Genomic DNA, 26,028 nt, shown 5'->3' with positions numbered 1-26,028 from the left:
ATCAGTTTTCTACAACTTGACTTCTATTTCTGCAGAGTTTTAAAAAAGCCTAATCATTAGAATCAAAGGTACATATTTCAATAGAATCAGATAACCTCTGGAGCCCATAATTCTACTGAAAGGACACCTAGTAATCGCTTTTGTCCATTTGTAATTCTTGGACAATTTTCTTGACATTACTTTTAATTACATTTCTGAATCTGGCAAGACGTAAATCTAAGCCTTTTTAGCTGCAATTTTGGCAGTAGGCATGAACTGTTGTACATTCTTACAAGTTCATTTGTTATCAAGTAAAGCCTAAAATTAAGGCCTAATATTATATACTGCCTGACATCTGGTGAAACTGGGAGGGCCTCGAATGGTCTGACCCCAAGTTCTCCTCCCTACTCTCCTCCCACTGATATTGACCCCCAGCCAAACAACCCTCCTTATCTAGGGAACCAGGCACAGTTCCTGCCTACGCCTGTGTAGAGCCAAGTTCTCTGCCAGCCCACATAAAAATTCAACGAACAAATCCCATGCTCCTGTGGTAACCAGGGGGCACCCATCCTCTTGATATTACAAAGCCTGCCTCCCATAGACCCTGGTTGTTCACTCTGGTCCTGAGTGAAAATATGTGTGGCCCTGTGCAGTGTCCTCGGGCCCCAGGCTGTGAGTATATGTGACTAATGTTACTGTCAATCTCATGTGTCTGGTGTCGAGTCTTGGGTGTTCAGCCGTCCCATAAGCAGATGGTGGGAATCCCTCCTTTACCAACAGGGTGAATAAGAGGTGATTAAAACCTTGGTATGGGCAGTTGAATCCGAGCAGAGCTGGGGAAGGGAAAAGAATATATGTGAGGGCCAATAGACCAAGGTCCAGCAGAAAAGGCTAGAGAGACTTACGTTATGGGCTGGAAGAATGCTCTAGAAAGAAGAAAATTCATGTGTGAATAATAGAACCAAAGGGCAGAGTTTAGTTTTTTTAAGAGATGAAAAATTTTTCCAAAATGGCTGGAGTGTATGGAGAGTAGAAGATCATGGTTGCTTAGAGATAAGCTGGACAGATAAGACGTAGCAGTGAAAGCCAAGTTTAGGAGTTTAGACTTTATCTTAAAAGCAATGGGAACAATTGAAGGGGTGATATCATCATGTTTGTGTTTAAAAGAATCTTTATGGCTTTAACAAAGAGTGAAAAGTGTTTAGATTAGAAATTGGGAGCCAGTTAGGAGGTTATTAAAGTAATCTGGGTATAAATGTAGTGTCCTTTTCAGGAGTAGGGGTAGTAGAGATAGAAAGAAATGGACTTAATTCAGGAAATATTGAGGAAGTAGGATAAAGAGGGTTTGGTGAGGAATTAGATGTGGGTAAGGTTGCCAAATTTAACAAATAAAAATACAGGATGTCCAGTTACATTTGACTTTCAGATAAACAACAAATAATTTTTTAGTATAAGCATGTTCCAAGCAATAGTTGGATCATGTAGTAAAAAATTATTCTTTGTTTAACTGAAATTCAAAAGTAACTGGGTGACCTGTATTTTACCTGGCAACCCTAAATGCGTGGTTGAGGAAGAAGGAAGAGTTAAGGAATACTCACAGGTTTTGGGCTAAGAAGCTGTCAGAGGAGTGAAACAGTTTTCTGCTTACCCAGGATATGAATATTTATTACCGATTGAACACACACCTAAAATACATCTTTCTGAAGGTGATTTTACATGGTTATCTTCTTTGTAAAACATGGTATATTTTGAAATTTTTTTCCTTGGGAAAAGGAGAAAAGAAACAACTATCAGAAACAGAATAAAGTAAAAGATGAGAGGACAAAGGTCCTAGGACAAGTGGTGTGTATGGTGGAAGGGAGTTCTGTTTGGAGGCAGATAAGCAGGGTCTAACACGAGACGATCCTGCCCTTGGATCGTTTTGATGTCAGGAGACTGTAGTTATGCTCGTCTCTCCTTTTCAGTATGGTTATATGTGAGTCTTACTTTACAGTAAGGGAAATTACTCGACTCAACAATGTGGCAGGTTTTCTTAATCTTCAAGGGCAAATAAGTGAGATTTGGGATATTAAAGATAATGGATCACAGAAATTAATTTGGGATGGATCATGAAACAAAAATTAAAGCCAAACCTACAGAACTTTTAAAAACATTAGAAAACCTTACAGGATATCTTCACAATCATGGGAGAGATAAAAACTCCTTAAATAATATGTAAGAAGAAAAAAACCATACTAGAATAAAACTGCAAGTTAGATTTATAAAAATGAAAATTCTATGTATCAAAGACATTATTAAGAAAATGAATGGACAAGCTATAGATTGGGCAAAATACTCAAAATACACATATCTAACAAAGGACTTGTGTAAAGAATGTTTTTAAAATTCCTAAATCTTGATAATAAAAGGAACCTAATTTATAACAAACGGAAAACCAAAGAGACCAATATCTTCACAAGAGAAGATAGTGAATGGCCAATAAACTCATGGAGAGGTAATCACTTCGTTGGTTTTCAGGGAAGTGTGTTTTCCTGAAGACCACAATGAGATAGCACTTAACACCCACTAGAATGGCTAAAATTAAAAAAGGCTGATAGTACTGTGGGCAAGAATGTGGAACAACAGGAACACATACATGTTGGCAGGAAAATAAAATGGTACAAACATTTTGGACAATAGTTTGGCAGTTTCTCATAAAACTAAACAGATATCTATCATATGACCCAGAAATTCCTCTCCTATGTATTTATACAACAGAAATGAAAACATAATCCAAGAAGATTTATATAGGAATATTCATAGATGTTGTATTCAGCATAGCCCCAAACAGAAGAAAATCCAAATATCCGTCAACTAGTGAATAAACAAGCTGAGGTATGGTTATACAGTGAAGTAACACTCAGTAACAAAAAGAACCAGTTACTGATGCGTGGAACAACATGGAGGCATTTCAAGACTTGATGTTGAGTGAAAGAAGGCAGACACAAAAGAGAACATACTGTATGGCTCCCTTTGTATCAAAATAGTGGTTGTCGCTGAGGTAGTGGGGATGGGATAGGCTGGAAAAGGGCAGGAAAGGAACTTTCTGGGGTGATGGAAATGTTCTATATCTTCATTGGGTGGTGGTTATGTGGATGAAAACATTTGTCAAAATTAATTGAATTGTACAGTTGCAAGCCGGGCATTTTTTTTCTTTTTTATTATTTTTTTATTGAGTTATTGATAGGTTACAATCTTGTGAAATTTCAATTGTACATTAATGTTTGTCAGTCATGTTGTAGGTGCACCACTTCACCCTTTGTGCCCACCCTCCACCCCACCTTTCCCCTGCTATCCACTAAACTGTTCTTGGTCCATAGTTTTAAATTCCTCATATGAGTGGAGTCATACACAGATTATCTTTCTCTCGCTGGCTTATTTCACTTAACATAATTCTCTCAAGGTCCATCCATGTTATTGCAAAAGGAATGATTTTGTTCTGTTTTGCAGCTGAGTAGTATTCCATTGTATATATGTACCACATCTTCTTTATCCATTTGTCTGTTGATGGGCACTTAGGTTGCTTCCACGTCTTCAAGCCGGGCATTTTATTGGACATAAATTATGCCTAAAAAGATAAGAGAAAAATACACAGTGATATACCTCTTTCTTCTTTTGTGAGTAGAATAAGTGGCCAGTTTTTCTGCTGTGAAAGATGGAAAATGCAAAGGCAACACGAGTAGTGCATCGGAAAGAATTTGTCCCCATGGCTAAGAGGCTCCTGTTTGTGCAGTGGATTCTCTTGATCTCATCCAAATTGCTTAAAGCTCAGTGTCTTCTCTGTGACAATGTGGATAAAATTACACTGTGAAAGGACTTAGTAGAAGCCCAAGTGGTAAGTGAGTGGTCAGTAAATATCAGCCCTTTTCTCTTCCTCATTTGTATTTCCGTCCTCTGTAGTGACTGATTAACTAGCTTGAGGAACGTGTTCAAATCAAGGCATGTAGGGTTGGTCTCAGGCACACAGAATCAATCAATAATATCTAGAAAGAGTGTCTTGAGAGAAGATTCATGTATTATTAAAAAGCATTATGTTTAAAAATTACGTAGCTTTATTTTCAAATATTTTGCTGGTTAAATCACTGAGAAACTTTTTTCAAAGAGCTACTCAAAATTATTTCTTCTGTAAGAAGTACTTTAAATTTTTATTTTTTATTTATTTTATTTTATTTAAAATTTTTATTTTTAAGCACTTTTAATTTTTTTCTAGAAAATATTTTTCCCAAGAATGAATCTCTGTCCTGTGTTTTGTAGAAGACATTTAAAGACAGTTTTAGTAATTTAAAATAGTGACAGCTTCTCAAGGAATACTGAGATAGCCATAGCAGTTTATTAAGATAATTGAAATGAACTAAAAATGAAAAAACACAGAGCTTTGCAACATGCAAGTTAATACTAATGTGCTCATGAAATTATGATCATATCATTTGTAGTTTAAATGTTTAATTCAAATATTTCTCACATCTGCAGTGAGAATTTTCAAGACAGATAAAAGGGAAATTTTGTCTTCTGGAGATTCTAGTAGCAAACTATTTCTTTAATAGAGTTGACAATTTTCTTTCTTTCAATAAATTTAAAACTTATGAAATAATCACTCTACTGAATAAGGAATATGGGACATGCTATTTCAATTTAAAATGTTATACTGTTTGCTCTTCAATAAATAATCAAAAAATGAGGACAGAATACATTTTTCTTTTTTATTGAACAAGTTTATAAATGTTACTTGATTTTAGCATGGATGAAAAATGAATAAATTCATGAATTCTGTTTCTGCACGTATTTCCATTTTAAAGCCTATATAATTATTATTTAAAATGATTTTCTAACTCAAGCAAAATGATATTGTAAGGGAAGAGATACAGAACACGCAAAATTGGGAGCCAGGAGCCAAATGTGATTATGAGAACACAAGCCTCCTGGAAATTAAAAAGAAATCTTGAGGTTTTGAACTTCCACGGTGCCTAAAATGGCTCATATTAACTAGATCTCAAGAGACTGGGGCACTCTAAAAGACTATTGATTTATACATATTTTGATTTTACAATCCATCACCTTTCTGAGCTTACTGTTTTTCATTGGTTTCCAATTGGGGATTCTAGATACATAATTACATTGCCTGTAATAATTGCAGTGGTGTTTTCTTCTTCTCTTTTAATACTTTCACATCTATTTATTTTAATACTATATTTCATTGACTGATACTTACAAAAAAATGTTAAATGATTATGGAAATTATAGGCATCTTTGCTTGTGACTGAACTGAATAGCTATGCTTTTAATTTCACCATTAGATGTGACTTTTGCTTATTTTATCTACATATACATAAACATGTAAATATATTTTCTACATTAAATAAATATTCATCTATTTCTATTCTGAGTTTTAAAAAAAATAATCAAAACTGGAAGCTAAATTTTACAAATTAAGTTTTGAGTACCTCTTAAGAGACCATATAATTTTTCTTCTTTGATTTTATAAATATGATAAATTATGTTTTACTGCATGATTCTATTTACAAATATTATACTTAGTACTCATTAGTGACATTTTGTGATATATAGAATTTTGTTATTAGTATAGCTATATATAAAGATTTTTTTCTTTTTTTAAGATAAGGAATAGTTTGAATAACACAAGCATTATATATTAAGCATTTGAAAAAATTCACCTCTGAAACTATCTGGGTGTTTGGAAAGTAGTCTTTTCTATTAATTTTCAATTAATTCTATGATTATATAAATTTCAATGAATTCATAAACCCATTTGATTCAATAGAGATATTGAATTACTAGTTTAACTTGTTTCCACAAAATATTTAAGATGGCTAGTGTAAACATTAAAAATAGAAATTTGGTTCTAAATTTCATAATATATACTGATGCGGGGTCGGTGAGCCGAGGAGTGGAAAGAAAGATTTCTTTAGACTCTTAAGATCTGGCAGTAGTGCTCTTTTATTTAGAGAATAGTATAGAACAGCATGGGGACAGGACCCATGGGCAGTCAGAGCTTCTGCTGCCGCCGCTTCTGCTGCCCCCGCTGGCATGGGGACAGGACCCATGGGCAGGCAGAGCTCCTGTTGCTGCCCGGAGTTGAGGGTTAGGGCTAAATTTAAGGCATAGGTATGTGAGTTATCTCTTTACAAGACAAAGAATATGTAAAAAAGTTAAAATGGTATCAGTGCCCGTATGGTCTGGCCATTTGGCGGTCCAACAACTTTTAGATAAGAATCAAACCGGATTGAGTAAGTGTCAGAAGTCACCGCTTGAATTTTATCCTCGGCTAAAGACAAAGGAGGATTTGTGGGGGGGGGGGTGGCGGTCAGTTACATGAGGTTGCCAGACAGTAACCAACTTAAGTTCTTGCCTCTGGCATTGACTAAGAGCTTCTAGAGATAAGACCATCCCCCCTTCTTCCTGGCACAGAGAGGGAGGCATTTTCACAGATAGAGGTTTCCCTTAGAAATGTAAATGTTTCCCAACAAAGGGGCAAACAAATTCCACTCCTTGGAGCCTGAATCTCATCTGTAGTTTTAAAACTAACCAGCCTAAAAATCCTCATCATAAGCCATTTTAAAATTAAGCAGCCTAAAAATCCTCATCACTTGGAGCCTGAATCTCATCTGTAGTTTTAAAACTAACCAGCCTAAAAATCCTCATCATAAGCCATTTTAAAATTAAGCAGCCTAAAAATCCTCATCATATACTGCAATTCACTTTTATTAATGAAAATTGATTCATGTTGAGTGGAACAAAACCGTGTGTGCAACATAAAGTCAAAATGACTGGTTAACGTAGCATGTTGAAAACACATTCCTGTCCAAAACTTGGGCCATACATCGCTTTGAAAACAGGGATTGTGTTTTACTCATATATATATTTTTTATCATCTGCACCTCCCAGTGCCCTGGCATATAGTGAGTGTTCAATAAATATGTGTTCCTTTTTTTGAAACGTATGAATGAATTAGCCAATATGAACACACCCTTTTTTTAGGATTGGCAGAGCCGTGGCTGAGGACCATAGCACATGGACCCTTACTGGCTCCATCTCAGCCCTGGGAGCTATAGCGTGACCAGAACAAGTATTTCTGTTAATTTTCCTCTTAGAAACCACAAAATACATCAGGCTAGTGGCTGGTGCTGAATTTTTGCTGACTTATCCTATCAGAGTTTGATCATCTTTAGGGAGAAGAGTATATTGTCTTGTTGGGAGTAGGAGAAACAAAAGGAAGGTTAAAGGAAGCAGTAAAATGCTAAGGTTTGCCCTGGGGAGGAAAACGTGTTATGTATTATATGTGAATTACAGGCTTAATGAAAAATATTAGCAGAGAGGTGAAAAGCAACATCCTGCTTAGACTTTTTACTTTCAATGATCATAATGAAAATTACCTAGCATAATAAAAACTCATTTATTATGTTTATATAACAGCGATAAGTCATAGCTAGTTGCTTTTCATTTTTATCTCATTTATTACACATACAATTCTATGGGCAAGGCAATAGTTAATCCCCAGTTTACAGAGAAGTAAACTGAGGCTCAGAGAGAGCCCATAAATTCTACACATAGTAAGTGGGAAGTTGGGCTGTAAATTCACGCTTCCCTGGCTTCAACGCCATGCTCTTATATGTTATACAACATAATTTGACCATTTCTCTTTAAGTTATAAAAATATTTTTAAATCTCCTCCCTGGATCTCACCTACATCACCCCAATTCCTTCCTCAAATTTCATTGCTTCCTCAGAAATCAACTGAACACGCACTGCTTCAGGAAGCTGACTCCAATTTTTCCAATCTCTTCAGTTTTTATCACTCTATATGCTTTAGCTCACCTATTTCTACAACCTTGCGGGACCAAATTTTGTTCATATGACATAAAGAACTGTGTGTGTGTGTTTGTGCATGATCATAATATTTTGGGTGCTTTTTACAACTAGTTTTCATTTAAGGAAAATGCTTGAACAACCTGATAGATAATACAGAGAAATTAAATTGAAAACTATCAACATGTTCAAAATAATGATCACATGCGAGGCATTTCAGTTAATTGGTAAAATCATCATAAATCTATGCTGCCATTGTGTCCTTTTGCAGATTTCTGGAGCAGCAAATGATTTTCTCCAGCTTGTTAGTCTAATTTTAGTTTTGGGATAGTAATTATTTTTCCTGTTGTTTGCAGCCACTTGCCTGGCTTTCTACAAAACGTTCCTGGATTTTTTAAGCCAGCAATTTTCTCAAGAATTGAGTACATGAAGGGTCACACTGACCTTGACTTATCTGAACATTTCCAAGTCTTCTGGCTCACCCAAGAGGCCTCTAGATGGCTACACAGAACAAAAAATTCCCTGCCAAAGGCATGGCTTGCAATTTTTTAGAGTGGTTTCAATTTTTTTTCTGGAGTTTCTTTCCATGTGAGATGAAGCAACTTTCAATTTATCCAGACCAAAATCTCATTTCCTAGAGAAACTAGCTTATCTAACTCATCCCCAAATGCATACATCTTAGGATGTAAGACATTGAAACCTGCAAGGGTTATTATAGATCAAACCAAAGGAAAGTGACCAAATAGGATGCAATAATAAAAGGAGAACAGTAAATAATAATTTTATAATACATAACAGCATATAAAATAATTATATATTTTAATGATAAAATATTGTATCTACGTATAAAATATATTATGCTATATATTATATAATATGTATTACATTATACATTATATGAGTATAGTAATTATAATAATAAAAATAAATAGAAAGAAAGCAAGGTAAAAAATTTAGATGGCCCAAATACTGGTTGAGCTCAGCAGAGAATTTTGTATGGTATAACGGCAGTTGGGGAGCCGGCCTGTGGCTGAGTGGTTAAGTTGATGTGCACTCTGCTTCACTGGCCCAGGATTTCTCTGGTTCGGATCCTGGGCACTGACCTAGCATTGCTCATCAGGGCATGCTGAGGTGGTATCCCACATAGCACAACCAGAAGGACCTACAGCTAGAATATACAGCTATGTACTGGGCGGCTTTGGGGAGAAGAAGAAGAAGAAATAAAAAAGAATGGCAGTTGGGTGGAAATGATACACTGGTATTGCCTTTCTCATGTTATGTTTTGCTGACTCTGGTAATACTAATTCAATTACCGTATTTTAAAAATATAGACAAGACACACACACAAAAGAAGTAAAAATCACTTATAATTCAAGTACCCGTGAAATTATAAAAAGAAAGGAGTGAAAATATATCTTCTGTCTCTCCAGTTCTGCTTACTGAAATAACCGTTGTTACTGGTTTGTTTGCGTTTAGTAATTTCCGACACCACCACTTGTAGTGGCTGCAGCCTCATCACCATGGCTTTTCCATGACCTGTCCGTCTATTAGGAAGCACAATCTGGACCATAAATGGGAGGCAGGAACAGTACTTAACTATTCAAGTCCTCACTCCCCTGTCACAGGTGTGGGAGCTCTGCATACATCCATTTGTCAACTGATTGGGACCAAGTTTCCCTCTTGGAACTGGACCGGTTCCATACCTCTGCTCCTTTTTAGAAGCAGGTGCCAAAACAGCCCGCTGTTTGCTCATTTCTGCTTGGGAGCAACTCTAGTTCTTCTCTCTATCCACTGGCTTCGGTGTGAGATGCAGCTCCCCAAGTCCCCACTTCTTTGCTGCCCTCAGTAAAAGCATGCGGATCCCTGTTCCAGGATTTCATGGTGATTTACCATGGGGTGTACGGATGCTGTCATACGCAGCCAGGGTTCCCCCTTCAGTACCTGGGGCACTCATTCTCCTGCTGCAAGGAGACAGCTCACAGCTGAGTTCATCCACAGGAGCCGCAGGCAAGAACGTTGCCCATGGTTTCAGTTAGGCACCTCAAGAAGTGGGAGTCCACATCCAATGACCAGTTGTTGTGAAGGTGCAAAGCCTGGTCTCCTTTGCCAATCATTAAAGGGCCAACCAGCTTTAGAGCTCCTCAAGGCACAATCGATAGTCTCTGTTGCAACCACGTCACAATTCAAGTTCTCCCTCTGCTCAATCTTGCTTCTTCCACTCCTTTACAGGTGTTCCCAAAGGCCCTCCTTAATTAACCACCTGCACTCAAATCCCTTCCTCAGTCTGTTTCCCTGGAACTTGACCTGTGGCGTGGGGTAAGAATAGCATTAAACCCTGCACAGGCTGTACAGCTGTGGTCCCACGTCTTTAATTCCTGACTCCTGAAATTGTAAATAGTTTTGGGATTCTGCCATCCTCTATAAAGTGGAAGTAATAAAAGGGCCATATTAAATCTATTTTCTTGGAAGATTATCTAAAGTTAATCTGAATGATAGTTTGTTCTTTGCCTTGTGTTGGGTGACAAATTCTCTAGGACTCTGCCCTATCCAAGATTTATCTCCTCTCAGATTTACTTAGTATCCCATCTGGCTAGAAAATGGCCATGGGACCAATTGATCTATGTGTGGTGATAACAGTGGGGGCTGACCAGTAAGTTGCGGCTCATGACTGGCAGGACCACCATGCATACTAATTAATTGTGAATTTACTTGTAAAATATGTGTGATCTAAGTTTCATACTCAGTCTTGGATTTGATAAGACTGAAAACTCCTTTAGGGTAAGAACCAATTTCGATAGTAGGTACCCAGTATGTATATGTTTTGTTCTGGAATTGATGTTCTTCTTCTATGTGGAGGTAATGGTCAAATACAACCTATAATTTTCTGATGGATATGGTAACTGACAAAGTATACTGACAATAAATGGAATTTTCCTTGCTCCTTAGCTTAGAATTAATTTGACATAAGGGATTTTTTGACTATCAAAATATGCCTTAAGATTTGCTCTGTATACAATTACATAGTCTCTGGATATATTTTTATTTCCTTCTTTACAATATTTATGACCTCACTGCCTTTTTACAGCCTTATTTCCTTGGTTAGGACCTCTGGAATGACATTAAATAAAAGTGGAAAAATTGACATACTTGATCTTGTAAAAGTGTTCAATATGTTACCATTAAGTACTATGTTAACTGTAGATTTTTTCTGGAATGTCTAAGACTGAGTTAGCTCCCTTGTAGTTCTAGTTTGCCAAGAGATATTTTTTTTATCACCAATTGACATTGAATTCTGTCAAGAACTTTTTTTGCATGTATTGAGATATTCATATGATTTTTCTCCTCTATTCTGTTAATCAATTACATTGACTGAATTACAAATGTAAAGTCAATCTTGAATGCTTGGTTATGATATATTATCCCTTTATTGCTGGTTGAGGTTACTAACATTTTGTTAAGAATATCTGCATCTATGTTTATGAGAGAAATTGTTCTGTAATTTCTTTTCTTGTAATGTCCTCATTATGTTTTGGTATTAGGGTTATGTTGGCCTCATAACATCAGTTAGGATTCCCTCATCCTTTATATCCTAAAAGAGTTTATTCAAGACTGATAATAAATGTTTCATAGGATTCATCAGTGAAGCCATCTTGATCTGAAGCTTTGTGGCTTTATGGGATGGTTTTAAATGATGACTTCAACTACTTTAGTGCTATTTAGATTTTCTCTTGCTTTTTCTATCAATTTTGGGAGATTGTGTTTTTCAAGGAATTTGTCTGTGTTCTCTCAGTTGTAGATTTTATTGAATTATTTTGAACATAAAGCTGTTCAAAATATCTCCTTATTAACCTTTTCATGTGTGTAGGATCTGTAGTGTCTCTACATTCATTTCTAATATTGCCAATTGATTGTTGATGTTTTCTTCCTCCCCCGTCTCCCTCCCTTCCTCTCTTCCTTTTAAAAGATTAGTCTTTTTAGGGGTTTATAAATTTTGTTAATCGTTCCAAACCCAACATCTCTATTATATTTTTCCTATTTTAATAATATTAAGAATTTTTTATTGTGCCCACCATGTACATCATGCATTTTACAGCATTTATCTCTAATTCTCAAAATAATATTGCAGGGAAAATATTACTACTCTTAGTTTATTTATTTATTTATCTATTTATTTATTTATTTTTACTCAGTTTAAATGTGTGGAAAATAAGGTGAAAAGAGGTTAATTATTTTGGTGTATCTTGTAGATATCAGAGGCTATATTTGAATTTAGGACTGTTTGGTCTCAAACAGGATATCTTTTGCTACATCATAGTGCCTCATGGCAAAATTATATGGTGTTTGAATATGTGAATTCTGATTCTAAGTCTAGTTCTTGCCACAGAACTAATCAACACCACTAAACTTAACACCATCAATATATTAGAGATGCTTAATTTGCATAGCTATAAAACCTACGGCCAGTTTTAATGGAGTCGTCAAACCAACTGATGTACTAATCATATCCGGTAACAGCATATTGGTGTTTTATAATTTGCATACAGGCAATCTTATCAAGGGTATGAAAGCAAAATTCCCAAGGAAATAGTCATGGAATGGGAGTATGAGAATTTTACCTTCCATTTCTCCATGTGATTGCTTCCTCTGCAGCACAGTATGGTCTCTCTCTGCTGTCCTCTCTCTGTAACGTCAAGTTTTTGGAGTTTGCTCTAATGAAATATTTCCTATTGGATAGAATCCATGATAATGGCCCAGGAAGGTGCCAAGGAGAAAGAATCAATTATGTTTGATGGATTGCAAAAGTGACTCCAATTCTTCCCTTCAGAGACTAGTGGACCATATCAGGCACCTACCTAGATGTCTTTATCTGTACCCTAAAGGAATATATGTGCTGGGGTGAGATGTGTATCGATGAGAATATTTGGTCTACAAAGATTAAATTATTTTATTTTGAAGAATTTTTGATATGTTGGAATAGTCTTATAGTAAATATAAGTAATTTGGAAAGGCTACCTCAGATCAGTTTTCTGCTTATTACATCAAAGTCAGCGGAGTAAGGGCAACTCTAGCTTGTTGTAGATCTTAGATGTCTGCAGTTTTGGTAAATGCAGTAAGTATGACTACCAGGATGGTCTCAGTTTTTCTTTAATGTGTCATCTGCTCACAAAGTTGTGTGTACTCATGTAGCCCTGTGTCTGCCTAGCTCCCTCCACTTTAGTGCTTGTAGTAAGAACCATCCATTCCTGAACTTTTCCTGACTTTCTTTCTCTCCTTTCAATTTTCTAATGAAATGTATTTATCTGTTTTCCCATTCATATGAATTCTATGATGAGAGAAGACAATCAGATAACCAAATTCACTTTACTGATGGCCAGTAAAGTTTTAGCATAGGTCTTTGACATGCTTACCCAAATACTAGAAGAGGTAATAATGCAAATATCATAAGCTCCAGGTGGTGGCTAATTCTGCCAACACGTAGATGTATTCAAACCACCCTGATAAAATTCAAATTAGTCTAATGTTAGTTAAATTGTCTAATTGTTAGTTACTATTAGTGAAAGTGACATAATGATAATCTCTCTCTCTTAAGTTTGTCACAGCAATAAAAATGAGATGACATATAAAAGGTTCTTAGTTTGGTGCTTGTGCCATATTAAATACTCAATGGTTGTTAGCTGTATTATAATTATTAGTTCTAGAAATTTAATAGTTTGAGAACATGTAGATTGAGGTAAGGGATCAGAGTTTAATCTCTTCTTGAACATAACACTTTACCTGGGAGAAAAATGCATTTCTAAAAGTAAAGTTGAACAAACCATGGTTTTTCCGTCCTTTGCAATTAGTATCACCCCTTTGGACAATATATAATGTGTTGATTTACACATTTCAAGAGTACTTTATAGCATCCATTGGTTGTATTTCGTTAATAAGGTTATAGGTTTACATAAAAAAAGATCTGACTTGAGAAAACATGAGAATCAAGGTCATAAGGAAGATCAGAGTGCCTCCACAAATCCAATAATGGTGACAGTTGGGCAAGTGGGAGCCAGATGGAGTGGGGAGAGATGGCCTCTGTAAGGCAAACTGACACATTTCTAAATGCTAAGTAATCCACATTTCAATTCTCTCAAATGGCACATACTAATTTTTATAAATGGCATGTTTATAAATGCCTTTATTACAAAACAAAAAGCTCTAAACTATCATCATGAAGGTACAAAACACACAAGGAATTAATACAGTCCCAAATCTATGTGAGATAGACAGACCATAATCATATTAAGCCAATCCAATGTGGCTAAAATGCTGTGACAGCCTGGAGAAAGAAGCTAAGCTTTGCTTGGGGGCCTTGACAAGGACTGCACAGAGGAGAGGACACTGCATCAGGATTGCAAAACATAAGTAGGCGTCACGGAGGAGGAAATTAGGGGTTCTGGGGAAATTGTCCTTTACTGAACTTGCTCTAGATGTCATCCTATGAGATTGTGGTAAATGTTTCATAAATATTGTCTTACTTGAACCGCATAACTACTACATGGGTGGATATTTTATCCCCATTTTACAGGTCTTGAAATTAATGGTCATAAATAGCAAAGGCTCAAGTTTACACAGTTAGCTAGAGGCAGATGTGACCTCCAAATCGAGGACTGCATGACCGAAGTTGTTCCCATTTCAAAACATGCTCTGATGACATTCCAGGAAAAGATCCTACAGTGGCACAGTTACGACATTTTGGGACAGAATGGTAAGTTAGAGAAAGAGTAAGTAGGTCAGTGTCACCAGAGCATGTAGTTTTGGAAAAGGAAAAAGGTGCTGCAAAAAAATAAAGTTGAAGCATTTTCTCATATTCCATTCTCTTTAAAGCTTATCCTTTAATTTCAGTGTTTATATTCACTCCCATCTACTCTCTCAGGCAACCATTATCCTTCCTTCTCACACCTGCATTCACACTTCATTGCATCAAACTACAAACTCACATTTCTAGGTTTATGCTTTCTCTCTTTTCTTTCACTCTCAGTATTATCTCCATGCGTGTGAAAGAGTTACCACAAACATAGGGGTCTTCTATCCAAATATTCAGACCAAAAGTGTAGACATTCTGTTTCCCCAAGTCCCAGACTCTATCTTATTATCTTGAACTTGAGAATGAGCCTTAAGTGAACCAATTATAACCGACTTGTAGCTATTCAGGTCTTTTAGAAGCCAGCTTTTATTATTTGATTTACACTTCTGTTGAAAAGCACTCTGGCCAAAAGAAATTGAAGGCTAAACTTTCTAGTTCAAAATTCACTGGCCTTAGTTTGCAGTGGTGTTCCATTTCACATGAAGATGGTTTGGCCAGCTCTAGTCCTGATCTAGGTTGGTCCTCAGAAGTCCCATGACATTGCTTTTGAAAGAGTTAGAAGTGTTAACCCTAGAGTTTTGGCCAAATGCCAGGTAAGGTCATGGGTTCTGCCTCTTAAGTCCTCTCCGTGGCTTTTGAGAGTATTCTTGGTTGCCTTATCTGTCCTCTTTTTGGATTATTGAGAAGCTCTCTTCAATGTTCAACTGAATACACATACTTGTGCATGGTACAAAGATCCAAGTCAGCAGGTCAAGAGGTTTGGGAGATTCCTACAAAGTTCTCTTATGGTAATAACTGAGGAGTTTCTGGGCATTCCTATATTCCAGGAATCTATTGCTACATAACAAATCACCCAAAAACTTAGTAGCTTAAAACAAGGACAACATTTATTTTGCTTAAGCTTCTGCAATTTAGGTGGGGTTTGTGGAGACAAATATTTCTGTTTCACTTGGTATCAACTGGACCAGCCCAAAGGCTGGAGACTAGAATCATCTGATGGCTTGCTCATTTGCATGTCTGGCAGATGATGCTGGCTGTTGGCTGGGAGTATGGTCAGAACACCTACATGTGACCTTTTTGTGTGGCTGCTTGGTTTCCTCATAGCTTGGTGGTTGGGTTTTAAGAGTGTGTAACTCAAGAGAGAGCTGTGTTGAAGCTGAATCATCTTTTTCTAATTTAGCCTTGGAAATTATGTAAACGCCTCTTCTGCAACATTCTATTCACTTGGAATGAGTCACTATGTCCATTCCACATTCAGAAGAAAGAGAATTAGATGCCACCTTTTGAAAGGAGGCATGTCAAAGAATTTGTGGACATATTTTACAATACTGCACTTACCTTCTTGTCTCCATTTAAAATGAGGAACTGGAGCATCAGAGAGTGGCAGAGCTGTGATTACATCGGAGGCCATCTGACCCTGACTTTAATTTTTTCTCAATGTTAAATGTGTTGATGACTTGTCTAAGTTCACCTTTATGATAAAGAACTTGTATTATTTTGTCTAAATCAGGTGCTGGCAAACCATGGCCCATGGACCAAATCCAACAAATACTTTGTTTTTGTAAGTAAAGTTTTATTGAGACACAGCCATATTCTTTCACTTATGTGTTGTCTAAGGCTGCTTTTGCTCAGCAATGGAGCTGAGTTGTGGTGGTAAAGATGTTATGGGCTACAAATCCTAAAATATTTACTATCTGGTCCTTTATAGAGAATGTTCGGCAACTCTTGCTTTGAATTGTCTATCCGTTGTACACATAGTTTCTCAGCTTGAGGAGATGGGTCACTGGCTTAATGGTAAAACTGAACAATGGTGCTCTAGGCTGGTGGGACCTGAAAACTTCTGACCTTTTGTCCTGGGGGCCAAAGTGTCTAGAGGTTTGGCCTATGAATTCAAAGCTGTGAAAGATGGCAATCTATAAAACCTACACATGTCATGTCCATCAGGACTTAACCAGGGAAGCAGAACCACTAGGGATTTTTCTATAGAGATTTGACCTTATGCAATTTTGGGAGCTGGTTCAATGGATATGGGAGAATTCTTCTATATCTGGTGCTGCAGCCTGAAGTAATCAGAGCAGGCATTCGAGAAAGGAAGGATAGACAAGCCGTAATGTGAAAGGCAGAGCTAGAACCTATGAGGACAAACTGGAACCTATGAGATGAGTAGACTCATGAAGACAGACTGGAACTTGTATTCGTGTCTTACTGCCTCTAAACCTCCTTCTTTGATAATGGGGTGTCTTGTAGAAGAAGCCAGTGCCCTTTATCTTTCATCTGGCCCAAGAGTCAGAGACGCAATGCTGAAGGGGCTAGAGCAGGAGCAAGAGATTATGCAGGCTCAAACACTGGATGCTGCCATCAAAATGAGCAGCAGACAGAACATGGGTGTATAGCTACAGCATCTCATGTCCAGCTCCAACCTGTGCAGAGTAAAAGTCTGCTTGCTGCTTCACTTCTGTCTTATAAATCTTATGTAAGATTCTTCTTGTGGCCCACACTCATAAGAATCACGTGGGGAAGATAATCTGGGAAGTGGAGGTCCAGCCCACTTGACACAATACACATCCACTGTATTATGAAAATATAGCTTCACACAGTATGTTCCAGGGCTTATTGGAAGAATGCTTCACAGACCTCTCAGACATCCTCACCAAACTGACCCTCAGCTTCTACATTCCATACTTGGTGATAACGCCACATCAAACACAGTTGTCCAAGCCAGGAACCTGGTATTCTTCATAGATTATTTTCCCTCTTCTTCAGCCAATGTCTCAAGAGCCCATTCCACCTCACAGATGTGTATCTCAACTTTTCCTTCCTTTCCACTGCCACTACCTTTGTCCAGCCAATACCACTCACCATGAGATTACTGCAATGATATTATGGGGGTCTCTGGTTGCCAGTCTTAAACTCCTTCAATCACCTTCCCCATTACTCTGTAAATAGAGTATCTAAAATACAAATATCATGAGACCCTTCCTCCGCATGGAAAGTCATTTACTATCTCCTCAAATTACTGAGGATAAAGTCTCAACTCAGCATAGAATACAAGCCCATTCATAATTTGAATGAACTACTCTCTCTTCAGTCTTCCGCATTTAGATTATGCCTTTTATTTATTAGCTGTAAGAGATTGAGTAGAATACTTTGTCTTTAAGCATGGGCTCTCCCATGTATAAAATGGGGATAGTGATGTTTGTTAGTCCCTTGTCTTCCATAACCTGCCGTGGCACAGCTTCTCGTTCCTTCAGCAATACCTCAGTGAAGAGATGGACCACAGAGGTAAAGGAATTTTAGCTTATCGGTACCGTAGCAATCTTTTAATTGGAAACTTACAGCATATACTTTGCTGGGTGAAACGCAAAGTCTCTGAACAAGGGCAACAATCCACCTCTCTTTGCTGATCTTGGAATAAATGCAGGAGAGTTAGCAAATGAAGATACTTGAAGTCTGAGCTGAAGAAAAAGCACACAAGACTGCCATTCCTTGCATTAGCAATTTTCTCCACTTGTCGTGTGTCCATGAGAAACAGAGAAGTGTCCTTCTCTTGCCTCTGTCTGTCAAACTTGATTTAGTTTAGGGATTTTATTTAACTTATAGGTATTAACCTCATGAACAGAATTTTTAACCCACCCTATATCTAAAATAGTTACCCAGTAGTGTGTGTATTAGTTTGCTAGGGCTTCCATAACAAAATACGACAAACTGGGTGGCTTGAACAAGGGAAATTTATTGCCTCATAGTTCTGGAAGCTAGAAGTCCAAGATCAAGGTGTCAGCAGAGTCACCCTCCTCTGAGGGCTGTAAGGAAGAATATGTTCCATGTCTCTTTCCTATCTTCTCGTGGTTTGTTGCAATCTTTGGTATTCCTTGGCTTGTAGACACATCACCCCAATCTCTGCCTTCATGTACACGTGGCATTCTCCCTGTATGCATGTCTCTGTCCAAATTTTCCCTTTTCAAAAGGACACCAGTTGAATTGTATTAGGGGCCCATCTTACTCCAGGATGACCTGATCTTAACTAATTACATCTGTAACAACTCTAACTCCAAACAAAGTGACATTCTGAAGAACTGTGGGCCAGGGCCCCAACATATGGATTCCTGGGGAAGACAATTCAACCCACAACAGTGTATTAAAACAGTGATTTACTTCTCCACCGACCTTTTATAGACACTGGAGAAGAATGTACAAGGTACTCAGATGCATTAGTAACCACAATGGAAAGTAGACTTTCTGTTAAAAATGATGATTGTGAGCAAAACATTCATTTAGAAGATGAGCAATCTAAAATGATATTTCTGTTGGAAGTGATTTTCTGTGAAATTTTAGCCGCTTTCTCCACCACTTGTCTTTTCCATTTACTAACAGTGTGTGAATATTGTCTCAAAACTAGTCAACTGGGCCACACTGTAAGCTGAAGTTCCCATTTTCCCTCACCTAGCTTTTCTTCTTCTCCCTTTTCAATCATTAGTCATCAGTGCTGATGAGAAAGTCTCTAACATGCGGAGTTCAATTAACTTGACAAAATGGATTATTACTAACTCATTTTCATCCTATTGTTTTCCAACCAATCTGTTCAACTAAGCAGCTTACACAGTGAACAGGAAATATTAGCAAATCGTTGAAGTTCAGCTAATGCTGAAGTTCTTTTGAGATAATCGAGTACGAGTTGGTTTAATGGACATTGAGTCTTCCACAATTCGAGGCTTACAGTTCCCAATCTTTTCTACTCTAAAGACTTCTCTTCATTTCATGTCAGCAATTAATTTGTTACCACACCTTGGAAATTCTGACTAAGTGAAACTGAGTCTCTTATGAAATTGAAAGCTGGAATTTCCTTACTTTAACACAAGGGCCCTTTATTTCATGGTTCCAATTTTCTCACTCCCTTCTTGCCTGTTCTTCAACTCTCTCTATGATTGTCAATTTCTTGGCTCTGCTGTGTTCTCCAGATCTAACATCCTTCTCTTGGTTTCATTTTTCTTTCCTACTATTCATGAAATTTATGGTAAATCTGTCATGGTACCTTGACAATCTTCAACCCTGGACCACTCTAAATGATCAATTTTTCTTACTTCCTGTCTTCTTAGTAGCACTAGAGAAAAATCTATGTATAACAAGGTTTTCTGGATTCACTATAGTCACTAGAAGGCGGACATAGCTGAAATTCTGGACGTAATAGTCATTATTATATAAATGTTTTACTGACATTATAAATGGGTGCTCTGGTGATTTGTAACACCTGTTCACAACATTTTCTGTATTAAAATACTTGTATCCATAGTCTGTGATGGAGAACTTTTGGGCCTCCGTTACTCATTTACCTGTGTTTGCAGCAGCCCCAGAACTAAGTAAAATGTTGGCTCTGTCCAGAGTTGCTACCTTGGATCAACTCCATGTAGTAGTTGGATGAGAGTCTATTCAAGCCCCAGTCTTGGTTGGGCTCCTCATTTTAATAAGGGGATGTCAGTCTCCCTACGGGCCCATAAAAGTGTAACGATCAGCTATTGCCTACGTGCCCACATGCCATATGAACTTCAGGTTCTAGCCGGAGAACATAATTTAAAATTCCCTGCTATGTAATTTTTATTAAAAAAATAGTTTGGGGTAATAATATTCATGGAGAACTTACGAAAGAATTTGTAATCCACGTATTTCTGGAAATATTCTAAATTTCATTCCTAGATGATGCTGAATTAAACCACATTTTTTGTTTGCTCATAAAATTACTTTTATGGAATTTATGCGTTGGAACCATGCCATTGAATTTGCTTAGGGAAGCTGATTGGGATGTTGCTCCCTGGACCACATTGTCCCCTTTTTATGAGGACACGTAGGGGAAATTTCCCTTAGGTTTCCCTATTAGAAAAAGGTTTTTCTGGGGGAACTTCAGTTTCATCCCCTGCTTTGTTAGCAAGGAAACTTAGAGTATAATTGTAGACTAGCTATATAAATAAGATTTTACATTATGCAGTTTGAGCTATAACTTTAACCTTGGCCATTTGTAATGGTTAATTTTACATATCAACTTGGCTGGGCCACAATGCCCAGATATGTGGTCAAATATTATTCCAGATGTTTCTGTGAGAGTGTTTTTGAATGAGATTTACATTTAAATTGGTGAACTTTGAATAAAGCAGATTGCCCTCCATAATGTGGGTGGGCCTCAGTCAATCAGTTGAAGACCTGAATAGAAAAAAGACTAATCTTCCCCAAGCCAGAGGGAACTCTGCCAGCAGACGGCCTTTGGACTTGAACTGCAACATTTGTCTTCAGCCTGTGGGGCCACACCTCAGATTTTGGACTTGCCATTTTGCATAATCATGTGAGCCAATTCTTTGAAATAAATCTCTACTTATATACACACCCTATTAGTTCCATTTCTCTGCAGATCCCTGGCAAATATACCATTATTCCCTTTATATTTATTTTATTTTTGCCTCAATTTCCTCATCCTATTTTTTTTATACTACAGATTTTTTAGGTTATTACAAATCCTTTTTAAAATTAAACATGGAATAAATATATAACTCACAAGTACTATAAAGAAAGGGTGACTTCTAAAAAATCTTGAGGAAAAGCACGTATTTATAATGCCTTTTAAAACAAAGCTATTCTGTTGGCCTTGAGGGAGCAACCTTCCATGCTGTGGAGAGGGCTACATGGCAGGAAATGGTGATGGTCTCTTGGAGCTGAGAGTGGCCCCCAAATGACAGCCAGCAAGAAAGTAGGATCTCAATTCCTGGACAGAACTAAATTCTGCCAACAACCAGTCATCTGGAGTCATGTAAATAGTTTACATAATTATAAAACAAAATTCAACTAAGAATTGGATCTTGATCAATTAAAATTCTAAAAATTAAAAATAAAATGAAACAAATGAAGATAAAAATATATTCTGTTGATGCATAATTCTATAGATAGGCTTTTTCAGTTGGGTTTTAAGCATCCCAGTTGTTTCTACAACCCAGCTGGGTTTCTACATCCTTCGTGTGACACATGGGACACAGCCGGAGGACAAAAAGAACTGAAAAATAAGTTTTCTCAGTCATCCATTCATGGTGGTGTTGCTAGTGTTGCTTGGTGCCTGCTGGGTGTGGTCTCATACCTGAGCTGGTTTTATACATGGTTTGACTTAAGAGTGAAGTACTAGTTTCAAATGAGTTGAAATTCTTTTAAAAAGTCTCTTTAACAAAGAGAGTAAAAGAAAAAAGTAAATAATGGAAAAGGAATTATTTTTATTTATTTATTATTTCTTTCTCTTTTATTTATCCCTTTCCTGTCAACTTCCAACTTCTCTCCATCAGTTTGAGAAAAATGTCTTCAAGCGTTGTGACATTAGGAATGGTCTTCTACGGGTCTGGTTAGGAGAGATCTAGAGTGGGAGGGGAAAGACAAGGATGTAAAATGCAGCAATAAGCTTTTTAGAGATATTGATCAAAATGTTCCCAGTGGTTTTCTTTGGAAGTTCCTGTGAGTTTATTCTCCCTTTCTCCAACATACTTCCCATTCACACTATATTACCCCACTGAGAAAGGGGAGAAAATAAAAGGTGTCTCTTTTTGGTGTCAGCAAATAAACCCCTCATCTTTCTCCTTTCCCCCTGAATCTCTCAGCCTTAGAATGTCCGGGAGACCCAACCTGCCTTGGAAACCAACTGATGAGACTGCCTCATGTCAATCTTGCTGTGATTTTATTCCTTTGTAAGTTGTTTTAGAGACGTATAATGGACTGAGATATGAAAACCTTGCTCACCACATTGTCCTTGCATCACATATATCAAATGTGGTAGATTTATTTGCTTTTATAAAGTAGTGAATTTCCTAACCCAGTGGGAAATGCCTGAAGCTATAAATGTATGTCCTGAATAGTTGTGAAACGCAGATGCTGGAGGCATAGCAAGCATCTGAAATTATTATTGCAGTCTGTTCAGTTGCCTTTTTGAAAGGCATGTGATGAACTTCATCTTCTTAATGTTTTTTTTTTTTTTCAAGCAGGAGCTTGCAGAAAATGACTCTACTGGAAACCGTCACTCCTTTGGATTAGGACCAAAGCCCTGTGGTATAATTGAAGAGGATAAGGAAGGGGGCCCTTCCTCGGATATTTCCCCACTTAAGAGATGATTTATCTCATCAAACAGGATGGATGTAAAAGTCTATCCATGCTTTCTCCACCTCACAGCTTTCATGACTCATTCTGGACTCACCCTATGTTCTGTCACGTGAAACATTTCAAGGTTGTTCCCCTAGCAATCTTATTCTTTGCTCTCTCTTGCTGAAGCCTTTCCACAAACTCCCAACTTGGATCAATCCTTTTTGCTCTCCTCCATCTGAGTGTAGGATTTTCCCATGAGGACTCCGTAATTCTTGGTGATTAATACATAGAGAGGTCTTAGAAGTGTTGGGAGGGAGGTGAGAAAGTGTTGTATGTAGGAAAGACGTGAATTGTTGTGGTAGGATGTCTGCAAATATGGCTGCCAGTTCCTCCCATATCTGTGATCATATGCCACTAAGTCCTCGAGTGGGGAGCCTATTCTCCCTTCCTATAGAATCTGGACTGACCCTGTGACTTGCTTTGACCAGCCGAATACAGAGAAGGTAAAGCTGTGTGATCTCAGATTTTTAGGTTTTAAGGGACACTGTTGGCCTGTTGGGATTCAGCACCATATAAAGAAACTTGAGGCCCCTCAGCTCCCAGAATTTCTAGTCACTCGAGAGATAAATCACCAGATATTGAGAGTAAAACCATCTTAGAAGTTCAGTCCCAATCAAGCACCCTGTTGAATGCACTGCAGAAGTGACTTCAGTCAATATCATGAGTAGAGTGAATAAACCAACCAGCTAAGCCTAGAGGATCCACAGAATTATGAAACTAAAAAAGTTTGTTGCTGTTTAAGTCACCAAGTTTTGGGACGTTTGTTACGCAGCAATAGATAACTAATTCAATCACCAAGTTCAAAGTGATTTTGCTTTCAGACTCCTCACTCCTAGGAGGGGAAATACAGTGTGGTCTAGAGATATAATTGTTGGGGATAATGGAGCCCTTCCCCAGTTTCTTCTCCAATGACTCCCATATACCCTTGGTAAAGAAAAACAGTCACTTGCTAAAGGCGACAAGACTGATTGTGTTCAAACTACTGAAGTAGGAGGAAAAGACTCCAGTATAGACTGAGCTCAATGCCAACTAAGCCCAAACTAAGAGAAAGTTGATGGAGACTTTTAAAGGGAGAATTGATAGGGAACAAAAAGGGACTATGGGAAAGTGCAAAAGGGGGAAAAAGGAACTTGGGGCCATGTGGAAGGAGAAAAATTCCAGGAGAGGGAATTATTGAAAATAGTTTGGCAAAGTGGGTTGGGACAATGAATTTTTTCTGGTGTGACAGCATTGTTTTCTTGAGCAAAGACTCACCACGAAGGCTGGGGTTACCTTTAGGAAAACCGCCTGGTGCGGATGGAAGTCAGGCTAAAGTTCAGTCATGTCTCTTAGCACAATGTTTGGGCAAGTCCTTTGTGTGACACGGGAGTTCACAGTTCACATGCTTCCAGGCAGATGACCTCAAGTCCTTCTTCAGGGATGAGATAGAGCATAAACTCTGAGCCTCCACACCAATACATTCTTCATTGGGGGATGAGGTGTTCCTCTACTTAAGTTTTCCACTCCTTCTCTTTATCCTCTCCCATCTTATTTCCTTAGAGATTTTGCTTCATAAAATAGGACTTCCTTCTCTATTTTCTACCAAAACCTCGACAATAGTTCCTCCTCAAATCTCAAGTCTCTCCACTACTATTATAACTCTTCCTTCACGTCGAACTTTTTCTAACTCTTTTTCCTTTGCTTTGCTTCATGACCAAATCCTTCAAGGTGATTATCTACATACACTTTCCTCACTTACTATTACCTACCCTAAGTGCATTTCCCTCTCTGCTGAATTTTAGCTGGACCAGGTCGCCAATGATCTTTTGATCTTCCAAATCTAATGAGAATACTTGCTTCATCTGGAAACTTTTTCTTCCTGTGGCTTTTTTGGTTTTCCCACTCATCTTTCTGTTTGTTTCCAGTCATGTTTTAATGCTCCTCAATCACCATTTTTTGTGTATGTGTGTGTGTGGAAGATTGGACCTGAACTAACATCTGTTGCCAATCTTCCTCTTTTTTGCTTGAGGAAGATTGCCGCTGAGCTAACATCTGTGCCAATATTCATCTATTTTATGTGGGATGCCTTGACAAGCAATGCTAGGTCGGTGCCTGGGATCCGAACCTGCGAACCTGGGCCGCCAAAATGGAGCATGTGAACTTCACCACTACGCCACCGGACTGGAGATCAATCACCTTTTTTATGTAGGGATTGTTGGTCAGTGTTCTTTCTTTAAGGCTCTCCTCTCATGACACTTTCCTTGGTTTAACTCATTTATTTCTATGTTATATGCTGAAGATTATTAATGTATGTCTTTGCTCTAGTCCCTGTTATTAGATTATTCTACTGTCTTTTGCAGCTTTCTACAAAAAAAGGTAATTGAAGCTCAGTGATTACCTGTTACCAATCCTGACCCTTGCCAATCCTTGGCTCCTTCTCCCTTTTGTTCGGTGGCACAATCCTTTTGCCAGGGTACATGGGCTTGACCCTACTCTACTGTCCTTTCCCTTACCTCTTGAATCTAACTGGTCTCTGTGTCTTAAATATATCATGATTTCCTTCTCTGGTCTTCTTTTCCACATCCACTGTCTTAGCCGATATCTCTTGTCAAAAGCTTTCAAATTGATTAGTTGCATTTCCCTTTTATCAATTTTCAGTCTCTCTGAATCTGTACCAATGATTTTTCTGAAATAAAAATTCAATTACATTGCACTTCACTCTTCAGTGGACTCGTGACAGAACTAAATGTCATTCCCAGTATGAGGTCTCTGCAGGGCTTTCCTTCCCACTCTTCACTCTCTTTGTTCCCCACACTCTACCTGGCACAAGCTTCTATTAACGCACTCAACACACCACTTTACAGTTCACGTGTTTTAAGTTCCTATGGATTGCAGCTTCCATTGTGGCCCCCTTGGGTCCAGGATCACGTAATGAAGCTGGAGCTCAGTCAGCCCTCACATGTTTCACTCACAATGGATGAGACACTGGATATGGGTGCAAAGCTATCTCAGAAGGCCCAGCCCCAATCAAGTACCCTGTTGAATGCAGCCACAGTGATAACCCCGGCCGATACTGGGAAGCAATGTTTCTATAGTGAAGGGACAGCTGCTTGATTTTTGCTTACTTATCATCAAAAGAGTTTGCAAAGTGTACTCGTGGCCAAATCCAGCTTATTTCTTCTTTTTATCAATAAAGATTTTTTGGA

The 26,028-nt window shown here is 37.8% G+C and overlaps 1 long non-coding RNA gene across 2 annotated transcripts; it reads left to right on the top strand.

Moving 5' to 3' along the window:
- The first annotated feature begins 487 nt into the window (after positions 1-487).
- LOC139079819 (uncharacterized) lies at positions 488-26,021 on the top strand. Of its 2 annotated transcripts, none has more exons than XR_011533754.1 (4): positions 488-651; positions 16,197-16,247; positions 22,306-22,392; positions 22,687-26,021. It is a non-coding gene; the product is annotated as an uncharacterized lncRNA (long non-coding RNA). The 2 variants fall into 2 exon arrangements; XR_011533755.1 differs by lacking the exon at positions 488-651 and adding an exon at positions 14,395-14,587.
- The last annotated feature ends 7 nt before the right edge of the window (positions 26,022-26,028 follow it).

Source organism: Equus przewalskii, chromosome 27 (assembly GCF_037783145.1).
Source record: "Equus przewalskii isolate Varuska chromosome 27, EquPr2, whole genome shotgun sequence".
NCBI lineage: Eukaryota > Metazoa > Chordata > Mammalia > Perissodactyla > Equidae > Equus > Equus przewalskii.
The sequence above is the reverse complement of the archived record's forward strand: the minus strand, read 5'-3'. Positions and strand labels throughout refer to the sequence as shown.